Consider the following 19,435-nt stretch of genomic DNA (forward strand, 5'->3'; position numbering starts at 1 on the left):
AATTGAAAAGTTTTTTTTTCGAGAAGGAAGATAAATTTCCCAAGTAAGTTCTGTATCACTTTAGCAGAGTTGAGTTGAGTTTTCTTTATCTCTGTCTAGCACTGAAAATATGCAAAAGATGAAACAGGACAAAAAAGACAAGCCTAGTATTGTGTTTGAAATGTGATTCTTCATACTTGTTTTGCCTGCTTCTGCAAGCACAAAAGCAGAGAACTCCTTCCAGCATTTAAACAAGACAGACTCGTTTTCCCTGAGGTTAGTATTTCTTCCAGTTATGAGATAGCTCGTATTAGTAACTGTTTAAATTGCTCTCCATTTGTGTAAGGATTTGGAGAGTAGTTTTACTTTTCTACAAGAGGAAAAATTAAAGACATTTGTAGAACATAGGGAACTCAAGCAGGAAGAACAAGTTTCCAATATAGTGGACTTGACACGGTGTTAAGGATGTCTGGAATTGTGCTTTATGATTGTGGTGAAAGGAGACTTCCCCCAAGAAAAAGCAAAACAAACCCATCAGCTAAGTAGAGAATTGTTTTGTTTTATTGATTGTTAGGTTGACCCTGGCTGGCCACCAGGTGCCCACTAAAGCCATTCTCTCCCTTTGCTCCTCACTTGGACAGGAGAGAGAAAATGTAATGAAGGTCTCATGGGTCAAGATAAGGACAGGGAGAGATCACTCAACATCAGTTACTTAGTTACATCATTCAGTTATTATCATGGGCAAAACAGACTTAGGGAAATTAGTTTTGTTTATTGCCCATTAAATCAGATTAGAGTAATGAGAAATAAACCAAATTATAAACACCCACCACTAACCACTCCCTTCTTCCTGAGCTTAACTTTTTTCTAAATTTCTCTCCCACTTCCATCTGAGAGGCACAGGGGAATAGGGAATGGGGCTGCAGTCACTTCATCACATGTTGTTGCTGCTCCTTCCTCCTCAGAGGCAGAACTCTTCACACCCTTTCTGTGTATGGAATCAAATCAGGTAGGAACAAATCCTACCAAAAAAACTGCTTCAGTGTGGGCTCCTCTCTCCATGCAGCCACAGATTCTGACAGGAGCCTGTTCCAGCACAGGCTTACCATGTGATCACAGCTTTCTTTGGGCATCCACCTGATTTGGTGCAGGCTCCTTCAGGGGCTGCAGGTGGATCTCTGCTCCCCCATGGACTTCCATGGGCTGCAGGGGCACATCTGCCTCACCATGGTATCCACCATGAGCTCCAGGGGAATCTTTGCTCCAGTGCCTGGAGCATCTCCTCCCTCTCTTTCTTCACTGAAGTTGGTGTCTGCAGAACTGTTTCTCACACTCTTCTCTGGCTGAAATTTGTTTCTGCAAAGTAACTTTTTCTTCTTCTTAAATCTGTTATCCCAGAGATGCTACCACTACTGCTGATGGGCTCAGCCTTGGCCAGGGTCAGTCTTGGAGCTGGCTGGCATTAGCTCTGTTGGACATGGGAGGAGCTTCTGGCAGCTTCTTAAAGCATCCACCCCTGTGGACCCCTTTTACCAAAACCTCATATGCAAAGATATAAAAAGAGATTGACAGCATTCTGAGAAGGAATTAAGACTTAATTTAATAACAATAGAAATGTTTCTATGTTGTTTCAGAATTTCCTGCAATAGCGCTGTAAAATATTTGCAGAAGAGCTGTTTGGTGGGCTTTTGTGAGGTGCCAAGGCCTGGGATCTGGACAGCATTTTAGAGAGATTCCATTGAAAAAATCAAGAGCATGTTCACATCCTAGCAGTACCCTGGAGGTAGGGACTGTTGTAAAGCAGGTATGGTTATGGGAAGATGAAAGCACTACATAAGTTCTGCTTTGCTTGCAAAGACAGAATGTTTTTCGTGAAAAAAACAGCAAATTGCTGAAGGATTAAGCAATTCATTGAGATGTGCAGTACTGAGATGCACAGATGGTGCAAAATGACAGTTGAAGTTATCACTCTTTTGTAGTATTTACAACTCTAGTTCTTCCTCTCTGTTTTTGAGAATCCAGAGAACACAAACAATGAATATTAAAAGCTTAAGATGAGACACTAGGGTATCGCTTCCACTAAGATTGATTTCCAAGATAAAACTAGATTTATTTTTTTTTAAGTGAAGGTGAGGTGCCATATATTTTCCATATGAAATCTGCAGGCTATCTTCCTAAAGGGTTCATAAGAATTTAGTACTCAGAATAATTTTTCCTTTTGTTAAAAGTATATCCAGTGTCAGTTAACCTAAAAAATCAACAGTTCCTCATAATCTTTAGTGTTTTCTTGTTTGCTGCTGATGTCTATGCCTTGGATACTGGGCTGAGAAAAATGACAAAACCTTCTCCTTTCTATTACACCACTGCTTTTCTCAGTCCTACATAAATTTATTTTTTTCAGGACTAAGGAAAACTACAAAGTAAGAAGCAACAAAAATATTCCTTGAGACAGAACAAGATGCATTTCTCTCCTTTAACATGTGGCATCACTGCTATTACTGATTACATGGGCACTTTCTCTGAGCAGAGTACAGTTTTAAAAATTTGAAGATGCAATATACTTACCATAGAAATATGTATATGTATTCTCTGTCTACAGGCATTTCTACCCTGTTATTTTTTCAATCAATTAGTAGAAGTAGCATACACTCAGATCAAGCTGCTGATTAAAGTATCTGTTTAATTATTTAAAAGAGGCGAGAGTGAAAACCATGCATTGTCTAACTTGAGGAATTATCAGGTATTACTTTAAAAGAATTAATCAGGAAGTTCCTGGCTTATTAGCTATCACTATTAATGTCTCAGGCTGAATAGTTTATTAGAGTATATACATGTGAGTAAGAATACAATGCAGTCTGGACCCCTGAACATTTGTCACCATGACTCAATGTTTACAGAGAGGCATGAGTAGAATGTCTATACACTTATGGTGGGATTACATACCTAAAAAGATTCAACATAAAATGAGCTATTTGGCACAACTGTGTTGTGAAGATGTCCTTAGCTTCCTTAGCTACTCCAAACCATAACAGATTTTCCTCATCCTAATACCCTCACACAGCACATACTTCACTTTGTTAAAAACTAAAAAACTCCAAGCATCTGAAAATTGTCTCTTAAAGGATCTAAGCTGTGCCACTGTTAGCTGACAGATGTTTTCCGGTCTATTTGTAACTGTTCCGCTAGGGTTTCTGTGAAGAGATTAAAGACAACTGTTTAGAAGCCTAAAAAATGCAGTCTTCGAAAATCTTCTGCTGTTCCTAATTAAGGAGTTTCCTGGACTTTGTAACTTTCTCAGTATTTGACATTTCAGCACCTGCACGTGCACCAATTGTTCTAAATTTTAAATGACTTGAAATCAGCCTTTGCACTTTATCTGGCTGTGGATATGAGCTCTTTCCTTGACAGCAGTGTACTGGCAGCTTCCCTGTGTCCATCTCCCAGAGCAAGCCTTGCTGCAGTCACCATGGCAGCCTTGCCGTCCTGTAAAACAGCCTTCCTGTTACCTTTGCCACTCTGCCGTGTGATAGCTCAGTGGGAGAGCTTATGTCTGATCTGCAGGGATTCATAGTCATGCTTGCCTCCTTTCAGAGGCATACCCTTAACCCTCTCCTGTGCTCTCTGCTCCAGATCCCTCCACTCGTGCTCTCTCCTTCCTTTCAATTGGGAAGTTCTGCCCAGAAGATGGCAACACATCATGTCAGAGAGAAATATGTGGAACAAGCATATTGTCCTGAGAATTTGTCCGAGTTGTTTACATTGCAATGCTAAAGTTCACATTTTACATTAGGATGTTCTCAGAATGATATTATCTTGTGCTACTAGGAAGATGACCATAACCTCCATTGCAAAGGCATATTTTGATGCAATCATGAATCACAGGAATTCTTACCTACTACTTGGATGCCGAAAAGTAAAATAAAAAGATCATAGAAATTAGCTATAAAAAGAGCACTGATTACTAGCACCATGCAATTTAAATACTGCTGTGCTCTTCCTGTGTTCTCTGTAGGTTCCCTATATCAATAACTCCCAGTGCTGTAACACCAACATGCAGCTGCCCTAAAATTAATGAATGCACTGATTCCTGTATGCCCAAGGTATAGAAGCTGTCTTTTTTATGACAGAGCATTTAAAATTTACACCATCTCTGTAGCAAAACAAATTGTTTTTGCATGAGATTCCTTTACAAAATTGGGTGTCATGCTGAAATACCAATAGAGCAGCACATATGACCTTTGTCACACATCATTTATTTCATGAAAAAACCCACCCAGCAGCAGATGGCATTTGGATATAAACAGATTTTGAAGTAAAGGGCTTTTGCTTAGTCTGATATATTTAATATTTGTAAAGCAATTTTCTTGAGGCAGCACAGTATGGTTGAGAATAATGTGATATTTGAGATATTTCCAAGTGATAAGCCTCAAATAGATCCCTAGTGTGTAAGAGGCAAGGTCTTTGCAGAAACCTTGCAGATATCCTGAGCCACAAAATGAAAAGAAGGAAAGACAGCTGGAAGCTTGAACAAGTCCTGGCTGGATGGTCCCAAAATGGGGAAAGGTGTAGATTTCTGACTTCTGACAGAGGAGCAATGTTCCTTCTGTGCTTTCAAATTTGAACTTGTAGTGTCAGTAGAGTGCCCTCACAGACAGGGCCATCAAGACAAACTCCAGAGGTGTACTGAGCCTGAGCCAAAAGGCAGCACCAGAAGTGGTTGGTGAGAAAGGGTGCAGGGAAACATCATCTAAGCAGACTTTTTGTCCCTGGAGATTTGGTGCTTTCACATGGCCAGGTTGCAGAGGCTGCTAAGGCTTGTCCAGCCCTTTATCTCATGTTGCTCAACATGGGCACCAGTGGCACTGTCCAGGGTGATATGGAGCAAATTGAGAGAACTTACATTGAGCTCTGGGAGAAAAAATGAGATGCAATGACTCAGGTGATTTCCTCCTTAATTCTTCAAGTCAAGGAGAAAGGCTCAAATGGGAGTGGATGTACCTTGCAAGTTAACAGCTGGGAGCACTGTCAGTGTTTCAGACACTTTCACTGTCTTTGCTTTTATGACCATGGTATTTTATTCAGAAAAGATCAGCAAGGTAGTTGTTAGAGGCTTTCAGTACCCTAAGGGGGCTTACAAGAAAACTGGAGAGGGAGTTTTTGTGAGGGCATGCAGTGATAGGACAGGGGAAAGTCATCAAACATAAAGAGGGCAGATTTAGATTAGCTATTGGGAAGATATTTTTTCTGTAAGGGTGATGAGGCACTGGAACAAATTGCCCAGAGAAGTTGGATGTCCCACCCCTAAGGGTGTTCAAGGCCAGGTTGGATGGGGCTTTGAACAGCCTGGTCTAATGGAAGGTGTCCCTGCCCATGGCAGGTGGGTTGGAGCTAGAGGATCTTTAAATTCCTTTCCAACCCAAACCATTTGATAATTCTATGAAATTAAGAAATTAAAATTAAGGATAGGCTATTTAGCCATAAATCATTAGGCAATAGACAGGGAAATACAGTAGGAGTTAGTGTTGGATATCAGGTTAATAACATCCACATGTCAAAATTACCCCTTTGTTGACTTATATGTTTGTGTGAACTAGCACAACAAAAAGCAAACAAGCAATGGAATTACTCCAAAACTGTCTAATAAAAAACTCCCTGAAAACCGCATCTATGAGCAGCATGCTCAAAGCTGCAAAATCTCCCCCAAATTGCCAAGAAAAGTCATACATTCCTCTTTGAGTGCAATGACACTCAGTGTTTTGATATTATTCTCAATGGTCCAAGCCTTCATCATAGAGAAATATGTCATGAAGACATTTATTTTTTTATAACTGGCTCACAATAGCTGCAATGGAAAGCTGCCATCAAATAGTTTTTGCAGAGGAATTACTTTTATTTATATTCTTTTTGCACTTCACTCATTTTGGAAAACCTTTCTCAGAGCAAAAATGATCTTTCATAGGTACTTCATGGCTTTTGTCTGTTAATCTGTTCTAGGCCATATGGGTTATTAGTAATGAAATAACCAATGTTACTGAAAGAAAGAAAAAATAATTTACTGTATTTCATATAAGATGGAATATAACATCACTCCCTGCAACAGTATCTACTTCAGAGCATTAGAGAAAGTTTGAGGTGTGTTTGAGGGTACTGTGCCTTGGGAAAGACTAACAAGACAGAGCTGCTAGTCATTCTCCAATGAGGTGATGTTAGTAAGTGTCAGCTTTGTCCTATGTTGAAAATATATTGTTCATTGCAAGGAAAGCAATGCTGATACTGCACTCAGGTTAATCAATCCTCCTCTAAAAGTGGCAGGAAAAGAAAATGCACTTTGCTAGTGGGAATTGCCATGCCCTCAGAATTAGTATGTACAGCTCCATCTTTTGGTTCTTGCGCTACATTTACATCTGGATGGCAAAAGAAGGAAGACTTATAAATCAAACATGTTCATGAACTTAGGCACTTCCTCTTGTCAGGAATGGCAAGTTTTGTAAGCTATTTGAAAAGCACATCAAGTTAATGAAATAACTATCAGTTTTAATTAGCACTCCTGTGAGCTGTAATGCTCTCTTACCTGAAGCTGAGTGACATCAAAAGATATGAAATTCTTTCCTGCCTTTGATGTTTCTTCCCTACCTAGAACACTTCTCCTCTCATCCATGCAATCCTTATCCCATTTCATAAAGCAACTGAAGGTTACATGGGAACCCATCCCTGCAAATGATGCACCTAAAAAGTCATGAACTGAATTACTCAGAAGAATTCTTGAATACAGTAAATAACAATATTGTCCACATGGCTTTGGCTTGGTTAATTCTCAAATGGTGTGTCATGTCAACACATTTTCAACATTCAAAATGGCATGCAAGAGTTTATTAACCCATCATCTTACTTCCTTTATGGTCTTATGAAGCTGAAGTCCTTCCTCATCCATTCAGTACAAAATACTAGTGAATTTATGATTCCTGGATGAATGGTGGATTTTGTCAATGAACCCAAAAAATGTTTGAGATTAATCTTTATACAAAACCGTATGTTAGCTTGCTCTCTTCACAAATGTGTGTTGCATAAAAATATAGCGTATATTTTCCTTATACAAAGTTTCTGAAAATTGTGAAAAAATATGACCTATGGCTCTAAGTTGTTCCCGAATTACTGGTATAAAGTACCATTAATTCAGGTTCAGATGGGTTAATTATCTAACAACATACTTCTATGCAGACAAGCTGCAATGCTTTGTTTCTTGAGTATTGCTTGCATTCAAGACAATTTAAAATATTAATCTAATGATAAATGAAAGCCTTTTGGTGTCCAATTATTAATAATCTCCTTTATTATCTAACAGATACTTTACAGCAATTATCTTGAAACTCAGTGGGCTTGACCTTGCATTCACTGAAATCAATGGCAAATCTCTCACATTGTTCAATGGAGTATGACTAGCCTTGCTATGTAATGAGATATTATTAATGCCTATTTTGTTACCATAATTATGTCCTGACACTAAGCATATAGTTTCATATTAAAAAAAAAAAAAAAAGGAAAAAAAAAAAAAGAAGAAATAAACCAAAGACATCAAAAGGCCCCAGTAAATTATAAAAACAAAATAAGAAATGTTATCTTTCCTATAAGCATCATTTCTGGAATATTAATATTTATATGGCATATTTAATAAGGTAGAGCACACAGGTTACCAAACAGGTAACAGGATTAATTACTTTCTGTGGATGATCAATATTTATGCAAACATTTTAATGAACTCTGTGAGTTATGGAAACTACACCACAAGGGACAAGAAGACTTAATAACTTGGCATAAGTTATTAAGGTATTTTCACCATGAAGAGAATTAATTCACAGTCTCACTTGGAACTTATGCATTCTATTGATACCATTTACACTTTGTATTTAAGTTGTTAATTCTTATCTTTAGGGTTATCTGCAGCTGGTTGAGGAGGAGAATAATAAATAGTGAATTTAATTGAAACTTGCAGTTTAAATGTGGGTCTACTTAGAGCTTTGTTTCTTAATATCTGCAATTGCAAACTACAGAACAATATATAAAAACAATATTCACACATGAAAGACTAACTAAGAACATACATAGGGAGCTGATACAAATTGGACACAACCTTTGTATGGTTGGACCTATTTTTCTTGGGAAACCTCAAGTTCTTTGTTATACTTGCTTATTTATTAAAAAATGCTATGGGTCAATCTCGTTTAAGTTACAAACATCTTGTTTAGCAAATGGTCCTCGGGGAATGAAGACATCTCAGCCAGAATGTTAAGTATTCTTCTAAAAACTTAATAGTGTCAAGTATGTCTGTGGTGCAATATCTGGATGGATACTATATATTATTTCCCCTCTGGTTTAGTGAAGGTGGACAATGTTTTCATTTCACTTTTATTTCAAATCATGAGTGGAAAGAGTTACTTTGCTTATATAAAATAAATTTAAAAGTTCCCTTAAATACTAGTTTACACAAATTCAGTGTGATGAAGACACATTCTCATTGCAAAGCTTAGGAAGTTCATGGCTGTGAATTCCATGCTGGCTGGCAAGATAATGAATTTTTCATTCACCTGTATGCTCTGCTCTGCTCCAGAAGTACCATGGAGCCTCCTCTCCCCCGATACCACCAGTGTGGGTCAGCCTCACCTGATTACTTCCTTTCTTTGGCTAAAATCTTGTACATTGGTTGCTTTTCAGTATTTACCTGAATTGTAAAAATTCAGCCCAGATTAGAAACAGACTATTGTTGTGGAGAAAAAAATCTGACTTCATCTTTCTTGTAAGACCCTATTAGACACTGGAGGCTGCAATAAAATTTCCGTGGAGACATCTCATCCAGGCTGAACAATTCCAACTCTCTCAGTCTTTCCTTATGGGAGAGATGTTCCATCCCTCTTGTCTTTATGGCCATAGTTTGGACCCACTCCAAAAAGCCCATGTTTTTTCTGTGCTGAAAATATCTTCTTCCACCATGGTTCTATTGCTTTCACTATGACTATTGATTAAATCTTTAAAAAGCCATCTTTAAATACTTGAATGCTGAAGCCAAACATAAGATATAAAACTGGGGTATTCTCTATATGCTGTTGTCAGGTAGTTACATTAGTGGGTAACAGAAAAGCAACTTTATGATGTATTGCACTAATTCAACTTCCTGATGATGGGTTGAAGCAACACATAATTCAAAAAGAGTAATTTTGAAGATCAGTTCCTCAAGAGATGGAAGAGGGTGGAAATAAAGGATCCAAGGTAGTCAATAAATAGAAAATATAAAAATTAATGGAATTTTTGAAGAGTAGTTTGATGGATGAAAGAGACTATAAACAAATGAATTAGTAAATTGTTCATCAGCCATTAACATTCTTCAATGAGATGGTCTGTGAAGGTTTAGGCTTCAACTGTTTTCATCCTTGTTTCCTTAGAGATTTCAACAAAGGTCCTTAAAAGAAGTGGTGCCATGACTAATTGAGTGGATGTGCACTGAAATATCTTGTTTTGCCCACTTTAACATATTCCTCTTTTATGTCACCAGAGAAGATAAGAAACAACCATTACTTTGCTGTTTCTTCTCACCTGTTTTCCTGACAGTATTTCTGTAGGCACTGCAGCTTTTGGTTTAGAGCCCTTGCTCTGTCAGTGGCAGCCCCCACAATAACTGGACTAATAACTTCTCCATACTTATTCTCCTTTTATTATAAAATCACAGAATGGGTAAGGTTAGAAGCCACCACAGTGGGTCATCTGGTCCAACCTCGCTACTTAATTAGGGCCATCTTAGGGCACATTGCACAGGATTGTGTCCAGATGGTTCTTTCCCATTGTAGGGGATGAAAATATTTCTGTCCTTTGTCAGGTTGTAGCTTCTAGAGTTGCATTATATTGACTTACAAAAGTAGTAAATGTTTAGACTAATTTTTACAATAAGGTATCTCTGTTCATCAAGGTCTAGAGGCACTTTTAAAATGAGGAGCTCTAAAGAACATTCTGGTTAGTATTGTATGCAATAGGAATTGAAGAAGGAACAGATTTTTTACTGTTCAAAGAACATAACCAGATGATGAATGATGCTGAAATAATACCAGCACCATCTTAGCATGTTGGTTTGTTGACTAAAGGTTATTCAATAAGTAGAAGTGTGAACCTGGAAGTCATTGCCAAAACAATCTCTTATTCAATACACCGTACCACTCATTGTTATGTCTTGGACATAATTCACAAAAACAGGGAACTCAATTCTATGTTGGCCTACCCTCTCTACTATACTCTAAGCTTTCTTCCCACAGCTAGAGGAGTGGATTTTGAAGCATGGTAATACTTATGTCTATGTAAGTCATTGTCAGTAAGTAGGTGGTAAGAACTAGTTTAGACAGGTTTCTGGTGCCAACAAAACAAGCATAAAATCCTCCATGTGAAAAACTTCTGAAAACCTCTGATATGGTGGCTCAGCTGAGTAATTCCCATACTCCTTTCATGTCCTAATCACAACAAGTGACTAGGCTAAGTTAATAGACCCAGGACTACCGAAAATAAGTTACATTACTCTTCCAGAAAAAGGTTTATGGAAAAGTCAGTTTGTCTCCAAGTCTTCACAGAATTTCTCTGAACACAGAGCAAGTATTATGTTTTCCAGTCCAATTGTGTGAAATGAAAAAGGGGATCTTTTTCCATATCCTTTGCCTTCTCCTGCAGCAGCACACACAGGCTATCTCCTGGACAGCAGCAAAAGCATAGCTGAAGGCTCTCTGGCAGACAGTTTAGCTATACCCAGGATTAAACAAAACATGTTTTTAAAGAGAGGAGATTTCTAAACTGGGACCTAGGCAGACTGTAGAAGCCTGAAGCAAAATGGAATAAAGCTTAGATATGAGCTTGGTTCTGGACATATATAACCCCCCTAGCAAAAAACCTGGGGATAGCAACCAATGTCCCAAACTTTCTGCTTTCAACTGAGTGCCGTAATTTCCAGGCTACGGCAGCCATACCCTTCAGGCAGCCTCTCCTTGTACATCACCATCAGGTCAATATTGCTTTCAACACACTGGCATATATTCAATAAGAAAAAACAGGATTTCCATAATGACTTAGCCATGGTGGTGAGAGTGTATTTCTGGAGAGATATATTTGAACTTCTGCAGGTGGAGAGAAGCTACAGACTGTAAATACCTGAGCTTTCACTACAAATGTACAATATTAAAGGTAACTACTGCTGTTTTAGAGAAAGAAAACACAGTTTTCAGTCATCTGAAAATTATTGCTACGTGGTCTTCATTCCTGGGTGAAAAATTCATGTTGCCTGCATTCTTTCCTTCCTCATAGGAAAGGGACACTCCATGCTTAACACCTTTAACAGATCCCTCAACACTTTGCTGGTGTCTTGAAATGACTGAGAGCCCTTCCTAGGCCCCACAGGGTGCCCATGAAGGTGTTATCCTCCTTTTCGTCTTGTCTTCATACTTCACCTCTCAAAGCAGTCGTACTTTGGACAGGGGGCCTGTAGTGAAGAAGTGAGATTTAGTCCCAGGACCACTGTAGCTGTAGCATCTTGCTCCCAGCTCAGCTCAACTTGTAGCCACTTTTGGACACAAAATTATCACAGCCTTCAGGATCACAGAGACAATTTTCACCTGTCCTCACTCCTCTTGAGGACCACAATATCACAACAAGAGAGGAGGGAACACTTGGAGCTTAGGACCTGGACCAAAGGCAGACAGAAAAGGACTGGTCCCAAAGATGCTAAATTGCAGAGAACAGGAGTGCCAGTTTTGGACTCTATTTGGAAGAGGAAGGGAAATCAATCAGGCTGACACTTCTAATTTGCAGACCCAGTCTAGCTCCATCACTTTCTGAGACTTCTCAGCATGTTACTGGTCATGACTCTTGGAGATACTCCAGGAGTGTTGTTGATAGTTACTGTGCTGAATGAACTGCACTTTCTTGACATGCATTCCTTGTTGTTGTTTTCCCATTTAATGAAATATTCGGAGACTGCAAGAGGCATGGCCCAATTTAGAGAAGGAAGGTAGAGGTGGTTGAACTGCTGGAGGTAGAAAACTGATGAGTTTGAAGTGCAACTCTGGATTAGTTTTGAAAATGTTAGGTCATGTATGTCAGTGCTTGTGAAACTTCATACTACAAAAGTCTCTGAGAAGTATGGAAATGGCACTAGCAAACTCTGCCAGCCCTTTGAACATTTTAAGGAAGGGATAATAAGATCTTAGTGCTTCCATTCCTTTGGTAAAGTGTAGGCAAGATGCAAACTACTGTTATAAATATATCCAGTATTAAAGAACACAACATACCTTATAGGTTCCTAGGTCAATGGTGTATAGAAACATATTTAACTCCTAAGGAATAAAAATAAACAACATCTTTAAAGTAATGATGAACTAATAAGTTGCAAACAGTGAAAAAATTAACATGTGACTTTGCTAGTTTGCAAATTCCTAAATAATACTCAATAACTCTGCTTCAAGGTACATGCCCCTCACCAATAACATTATCTATAAAAAGTGACATGGTGTAAATTATATCCCTCTCACAATGTTGGCTGCTTAATTACCTGTATCCATTGTGACAAGTGCCACCCTGTCAACATGCTAAGTAATTGAAAATTGTTGCGTGGTGGAAGATCAATACAACTTTAACAAGAATCAAATATGATAGAGTACTGAAAGCAAGAAAATAACCAAATTTAGCAATTGTGATTATCTCCTGAAGATGGACAGGCATTGATTGGTGTTTCATGGGTTCAACCAATGGGTTTTCAAATGTTCATATTTTGAAAATACTATTTCTTCTAGCAGGGCCAGACTGGAAAGATAGGTGAAGCTGTTGAATTTTTACTTGAAAGCCATCTATTGTCTATTTTTAATTAAAATAGCTAATGGTCTGTATTGATTCTTTAAATATGCTATCCCAGATAAATCATTTGTACTTATCTTTAGTTATTTATGTTTAAGCATTTTAGGGCTTCACAATGCTTTCACAGAGAATATTTGGTAAGGCAAGATCAGCAGAAGTATAATAAATTACTTAGCTTCTCTGAATATTTTAAATGTACACAAAATACACGGAGATGAGCCTTTCAGTATTTTTACTTGCAAAACAGTGAAGGCATCACTGTTCAGCCAACATACTTCTTCTCAGAAGTCAGACTTGCATAAGAAAATGTAAACTCAAAATTAAACTCTTAAGGTAAATTTATGCCACTATGTCCCCTAGGTTTTGAACTTTATTACAGATTCACCATGTTACAAGTTTACAGGAACATTAAACATTGATTATACACACACACACACATATATATATATATTATTTTTAAAATTTTTTTTAAAAAACTTGATAAGGATTTATACTATCTTAGAAACATTGTAACCTTGTGTGATGCATTCAGCAGCCAGCAACTACATTTCTTGGTGAGTTAAGGCTGAAGATTTAAAAGGCATTCTGCACCTCTGGAATTAAAAAGAGGTACTGAAACACATATGCAGGCTATGAATTGCATGAAGGTATGATTGCAAACCAGAGCTCATTTCTCTCACTTTTATGTTACATGAAAATTTCTTGTCTTATTTAATTGCAAGATACTTCAAAGTCATGCAAATTGTATTATAGAAAATTTATTTAGGGAAAATGTAAAAGCAAGTCTTTCTAAAAATTACTATAAATATTGTTTTCAAAAAGGTTTATTATATGTCCTGAGGACATATTATTATAATATTTATTATAAAAATTAATTTATTATATTTATATTATATATTATATTATATTTATTATAAGTGTCCTGAGGAGGTCTTTCTGTTTAGTTTTGTTTTGCTTTGAGAACACTCAAGCCAGTTAACATGTTATGATGATTTTCACAGAGATAATTAAAATAATTTGGTTTTCCAAAGACAACACAAGGTATCAGACCAAATTCAATATGTGATTACTAGAAACAGTCCATGGAAAAAAGTCAAATATATAGCTCATATTTTTTCTCCATAGCAGTCATTAAATGCTATCTATTTCTTCCTAATCCAATAAGAAAGACCAGCCTCTTCATTTAAATTACCAGTTCTTACAGTTAGTGGTATGTACAAAATCCATGTTTCTCTTATGTCAAAACAAGCCACCCCTCTTTCCAATAGTGAAAACAAACACAAGACAACATATTTATAAAGATTACTGAAAGGATTTATTCTGGCTGAGCTTTTTTTTTTTTTAATTGTCTTCCTGAAGACACACTGGAAAACAAAGTTAGGAAAGTTAGCATAAGTAGACTTGGAAAACAATTGGTCTATGACTATTCCTAGCTATCTCAGATTAAACCAATAAAATCAGAGCAGAGATAAATTGTCCATGTCTACCTCTTTCTAGGGCAGATATCACAGAACCTAATCCTGCCTTTATCTCAGTCCAAAACAACTCTTAGACTATCTGTTATTTCCTGGACCAAAAAAGAGCTACAGAGACCTAAGTGACTGTAAATAACTGATTCTTATGGGCAAAAACTACAGTATTATGGTGATCATTTAGACAAATTGTAGAAGTGTGGCAGTTCCTCTTCATTACTCAGGGAACCATGCTTCCATATTTCACAGAGAGTACCAGGGCAGAATTATTTAGTACAAAGGAAGAAGAAGCCTGTTCTTATATGTTTTCACTGCAGTCTAGCACATAACTTTGTGAAGCTCAACACCTTTACTTGGAGACTACATCTACAGTGAAGAAACAAGGAGGAAATACAGTGTAAAGGGAGGGAAGAAGACAGAACATGGGCCTAGAGATATGTCTCCATCCATGAAGGTGTAGTTGTAAGATCAACATAAAGCAGAAGGAGTTGGCTTCTTGGGAGACTGTTAGGTTGTACTCCTCACATTTTTATACAGTCAGATTTTTGTAATACATTGTAGTGGTTTGACCTTGGCTGGATGCCAGGTGCCCACTAAGCTTCTCCATGTTTCCTCTTCCTAGGGGGACAGGGGAGAGAATAAAATGGAAAACAACCAGTAGGTTGAGATAAGACAGTTTGCTAAAGCAAAAGAAAAAACAAGCAAAAGTTTGCATGCACAAAAACAAAGTGAAAAAAACAAACTCTACTTCCTAGGATCTGTATTCAAGAAGAGGTTAGAAACTTCAGGGTTGTGGGACATTTTGCAATTCTTTAAATGCTACAATACTCATTGTGGCTCCCTCTACTGCAAATCTATACCCTGAACAGCTATGTCTACCCAATATTCCTTTAGGAAAAGTTTTCTGTTTCAAATTTGTATCGTGTGGCTAATTTTTAAGCAAGGAGGAAGGAGAACACACAAATAATGATCTACAAAATCATATGAAGTGAGCTGCATCTCGTTTCACACCTAGTTTTGTTGAATGAAATATTTAATTACTACTTCAAGGACCACCAAGGAACTGATAGAATGGAAATGTGTTTTGCTTAATGTTCATTAGATCTAATCAACATGAGCTCATGGTCTTCTAACTGCAAAGAGGTTAACATTAAAAATTAAAATTAAAATTAAAAATCTAATTAAAATAGAAACCTTGCAATTAATTAATTTTTTTAAAAATGAAATATCATGATTTTGATTAGGTTGATGACCTGTTGTCATATTTTGAACTGAACCATTGACCAAAAATATATACCATAGTTAATTTCATGACCTCTGTAACTTAGCATGCATTTATTGATTTTTTTTTCATCTCACTCTTTCTAAACCATTATGAGAATACAATATTTTGGAATTAGTCTTACTCTTTCACACTTTGAGGGGTTCAGTCAAGCAGTCTAATACAGCATTTTAGAAGAAGAATATATATATATAGAATATATATAGAATGTATTTCTCCTATTTAAATGATCAGAAGTGATAAGCATGACTATTTCTTATCCATTAAAAATCACTTGATGTCATTGACATTACATGTTTCTCTTTACAAATTTTCTGTGTAAACATCAGGTGGTCTTCTTTCTCTATGCTTCCTGTCCATTCTACCAGGTTTTATCTCACCATTTCTTGTCTGTTTCAACTGTCTGAAAAGAGGTTCTTTTTCAGCATGGAATACTGATACACTTTGTATGAAGAGTTCTTAGAAACTTAAATTATGGCAGCTGGAAGTTTTCAGTAAAGGTGCAAAAGGATTTTTAATTGTGACTGAATTAGAAAGTATGCCTTGAGCCTTCTCCTGCAGAGTAATTAATTATTTGGGAAGTATTTAATGAAATACATTTTACTCAGTTTCGCTGTAGCTTGCATTATGAGGCTTTGAAACATGAATTCAATTTTCTGGACTGTACCTACATGAAAGAATTATCACATTTAAGAAGTTGTAGCAACAATAAACATGAATGCTGTGTACGAAATATAAATCACTATGTCAGACACCATGTGTAACTAGATCTATTGCTCACAGGAATGTGCAGAAAGCAAGCCATGCTGAACTTCCCCAATGTATAGTACAGACCTTAGGCATGGCTATCAGAGGCTGGCAATTGACACTTGATGTTAGTCATAGTATTTAATTACAATTTTTCTTGCAGATTTGAAGAAGCTTTTCTAGGTGGAAAAATGTCATAATTTATTCTTACAACTCAACCATTGTCTTTCTTATCCTTAACCAAAACTTCTCTGTGCTATCTCCCTTCCAAAAACATTAGTTTCTCTAAGGATTGCACTTTTTCCTGGTTGCTTATCTGGCATTAAGTAAAATCAAGCAAGCCACACCAATCAAGTTAAAATGTGAGCCAGCATCCCATGACTGGATTTGAAAGCTATAGATATTATGGAACAAACCTGGGCCTGACAAGAAAGGAAGAAATTTGTGAAAAGCTCCAAGCTTTTCTTCCAGCACACCGTTCAGTAGAGACCAAAAGCAGCTTGAGAAAGCTGGGAAGAAGCATTGCAAGAGGTGTTCCAGTACTTCCAGGACCTTTCTTTTACTGCTTTTGACTGAAAAGTACAATAAAGTTCATTATGGTTTCCTGAGAAGCTAATTGCAGTTTTCTTTTATACAGACCTCCAGCCAAAAAGCTTGTGTAAAGTACTCCACTAATTAGGAATTCAGGAACTTTCATCAAGATCTATTGAATTTCCCAAGCAAAGCATCCTGTATATGCACTAAATCCATAAACCTCACTGAGATATTGTTTGGCAACACTTCAAAAGTTCATTTGAGATTTTCAAATATGTGCAACATATTATTCATATTATTCATGGTGATTGTCATCTTTATATCTACCTAGAGTTTTAGCAGCTGGTATGAAAAACTAGCTTCAAAGCATGTGCCATTAATAACAATATATTGACTACACAAATAGGTAGAAAAAGGAGCTAGATGAACTTGTCTAGGTAGCAAATGAAAACAAAAGATGCTAATAATCTCACACTTCATATTAATGCATTAAAAAAATCACAGGTCAAGATCAGATGAAATATCATTCTTCTCTGTTCTTTCATGAGCTTTCTATTTGCACTTAAAAATTGTTTTCCCCTCAGCTTCCAATGGTTACCATGGCCATTAAGATCATATTCAGTGAAGGACTTACAAACCCCAGAAACACACATAAACACTTGTTCCCCATAAACACATAGATATCTAAATCACTCTCATACTAAAACAACAGGCAAAGGTGCAGCTGTCACAAATGACTTCCACATTAATTCCAAGCCTTTTTCAGTGGTGATAGGAAAGGTAATGAAATCTATAACTAAAATTCTTTCTCTAAACAAGTCTAAGATTTTTGCAGCTTTTCACAACTTCCTGATAGATGTTATTGCTGACTTAGGTATTGTTACTTCATTTCAGGGTAAAACATGTTAGCATAACGTGGTTTCCAGTATTACTCCTCACAAGTCTTTCTCAAGTATTTATTTTTAGACACAAGTTAAAGGCTGTTCCTTGTGAAAAAATGGATGTAGAAGCCAGTGGGCAAATGGACAAGACACATTAGCTGTACAAAAGAGATGTAATAAAAGTAAATGAACTACAGTAAATGAAATTGTTAAAAAATAAATCAAAAATGTTCAAAAGGAACATTTGAGCAGAGAGACCTGTTGTCAAATACGTGTTCATATTTGTGGCTGTGTGTCAGATCAGTCTGGTAAATTTATTTTGAGAAACTTTGGTGAGCCCATCTAAAAGCATTAGATTTTTACCTTACAGTCTGATCCAGCTCCCATGACATGGCAGTTGCATTCAGAAGATAAACTCACCGGGACATAATCCTGAAGCTGATGATATTTTAAGAAAACTGTAGCATGCCCTGGAGTAAGGCAGTGCAGTGTCATTTAACAGGTATTCAAAACTACTTACACTCTTAGCTCTGACTATGATTTACTTCTCTGTAGCTCAGTCAAACAAAAATAAGCTTTCTAATCAGAATAGAAAAGTACAATCAAAAATCCTTACAAATTCCAGAAAGATAACCTAAACTAATTTATTAGGCTTATACAGAGGAAAAGCTAATTGCAGTGAGTTGATGCTGGCTGAATGTCAGGCACTCATCAAAATCACTCTCTCACTCTCCTTTGCACCTGGACAGGGGAGAGAAAATACAACAAACAGCTCATGGATTGAGACAAGGATCTGGAGAGATCACTCATCAAGTACTGTCACAGGCAAAACAGGCTCATCTTAGAGATATTAGTTGTTAATATTAGTTATGAGTATAGAGCTAAAAAAATCAGAGCAGGATAATAAGAAGTAAAATAAAACCTTCACTACACCTTCTCCCCACCCCCCCTCCTTCCCAGCTCTACCTTCTCCCCCAGCAGCACAGGGAGAAAAGGAATGGTACTTAACATCTGTTCATCACAGGTTGTTTCACTCACTGCTTGGGGAGGGGAGTCCTTCCCCCGCTCCACCGTGGGGTCCCTCCCACAGAAGAGGGAGACAATTTTCCATGAGCCTCCCCAGTGAGAGTCTCTCTCAAGTCCTCTCCACAGTACTCCAATGTGGTTCACTCTTCCACAGGCTGTGGTCCTTCAAGGACAGGCTGCTCCAACGGTGGCTCCTATATCCATGGGCATCCCATGGGGTCACAGCCCCCTCCCAGGCATCCACCTGCTCTGGTGTGCAGCTCCTCCATGGGCTGGGGGTGGATCTCTGCATCCCCACAGCCCTCCATGGGCTGCAGGGGCACAGCTGCCTCTGCCTCACCATGGTCTGCACCATGGTCTGCAGAGGAATTTCAAGTCTTGCCCCTCCTTCTCCACATGGTACCTGCAGAGTTCTTCTTCTCATATGTTCTTACTTCGTTCTTCTCTGGCTGCAATTACAACTGCACAATAACTTTCTTCTCCTTCTCCTTTTCTCCCTTTCTCCTTTGTCTTCCTCTTCTTTGTCTTCTTCCTCTTCTTCATCTTCTTCTTCATGTTGTCACAGAGGCATACCAGCATTTCTAAATTGCCCAGCCTTGACTGGTGGCATGTCCATCTTTGGAGCCACCAGCAATTGGCTC

This window comes from Pseudopodoces humilis, chromosome 3 (assembly GCF_049639895.1).
Source record: "Pseudopodoces humilis isolate 2021_Gansu_Grassland_sample_001 chromosome 3, ASM4963989v1, whole genome shotgun sequence".
Taxonomy (NCBI): Eukaryota; Metazoa; Chordata; class Aves; order Passeriformes; family Paridae; genus Pseudopodoces; species Pseudopodoces humilis.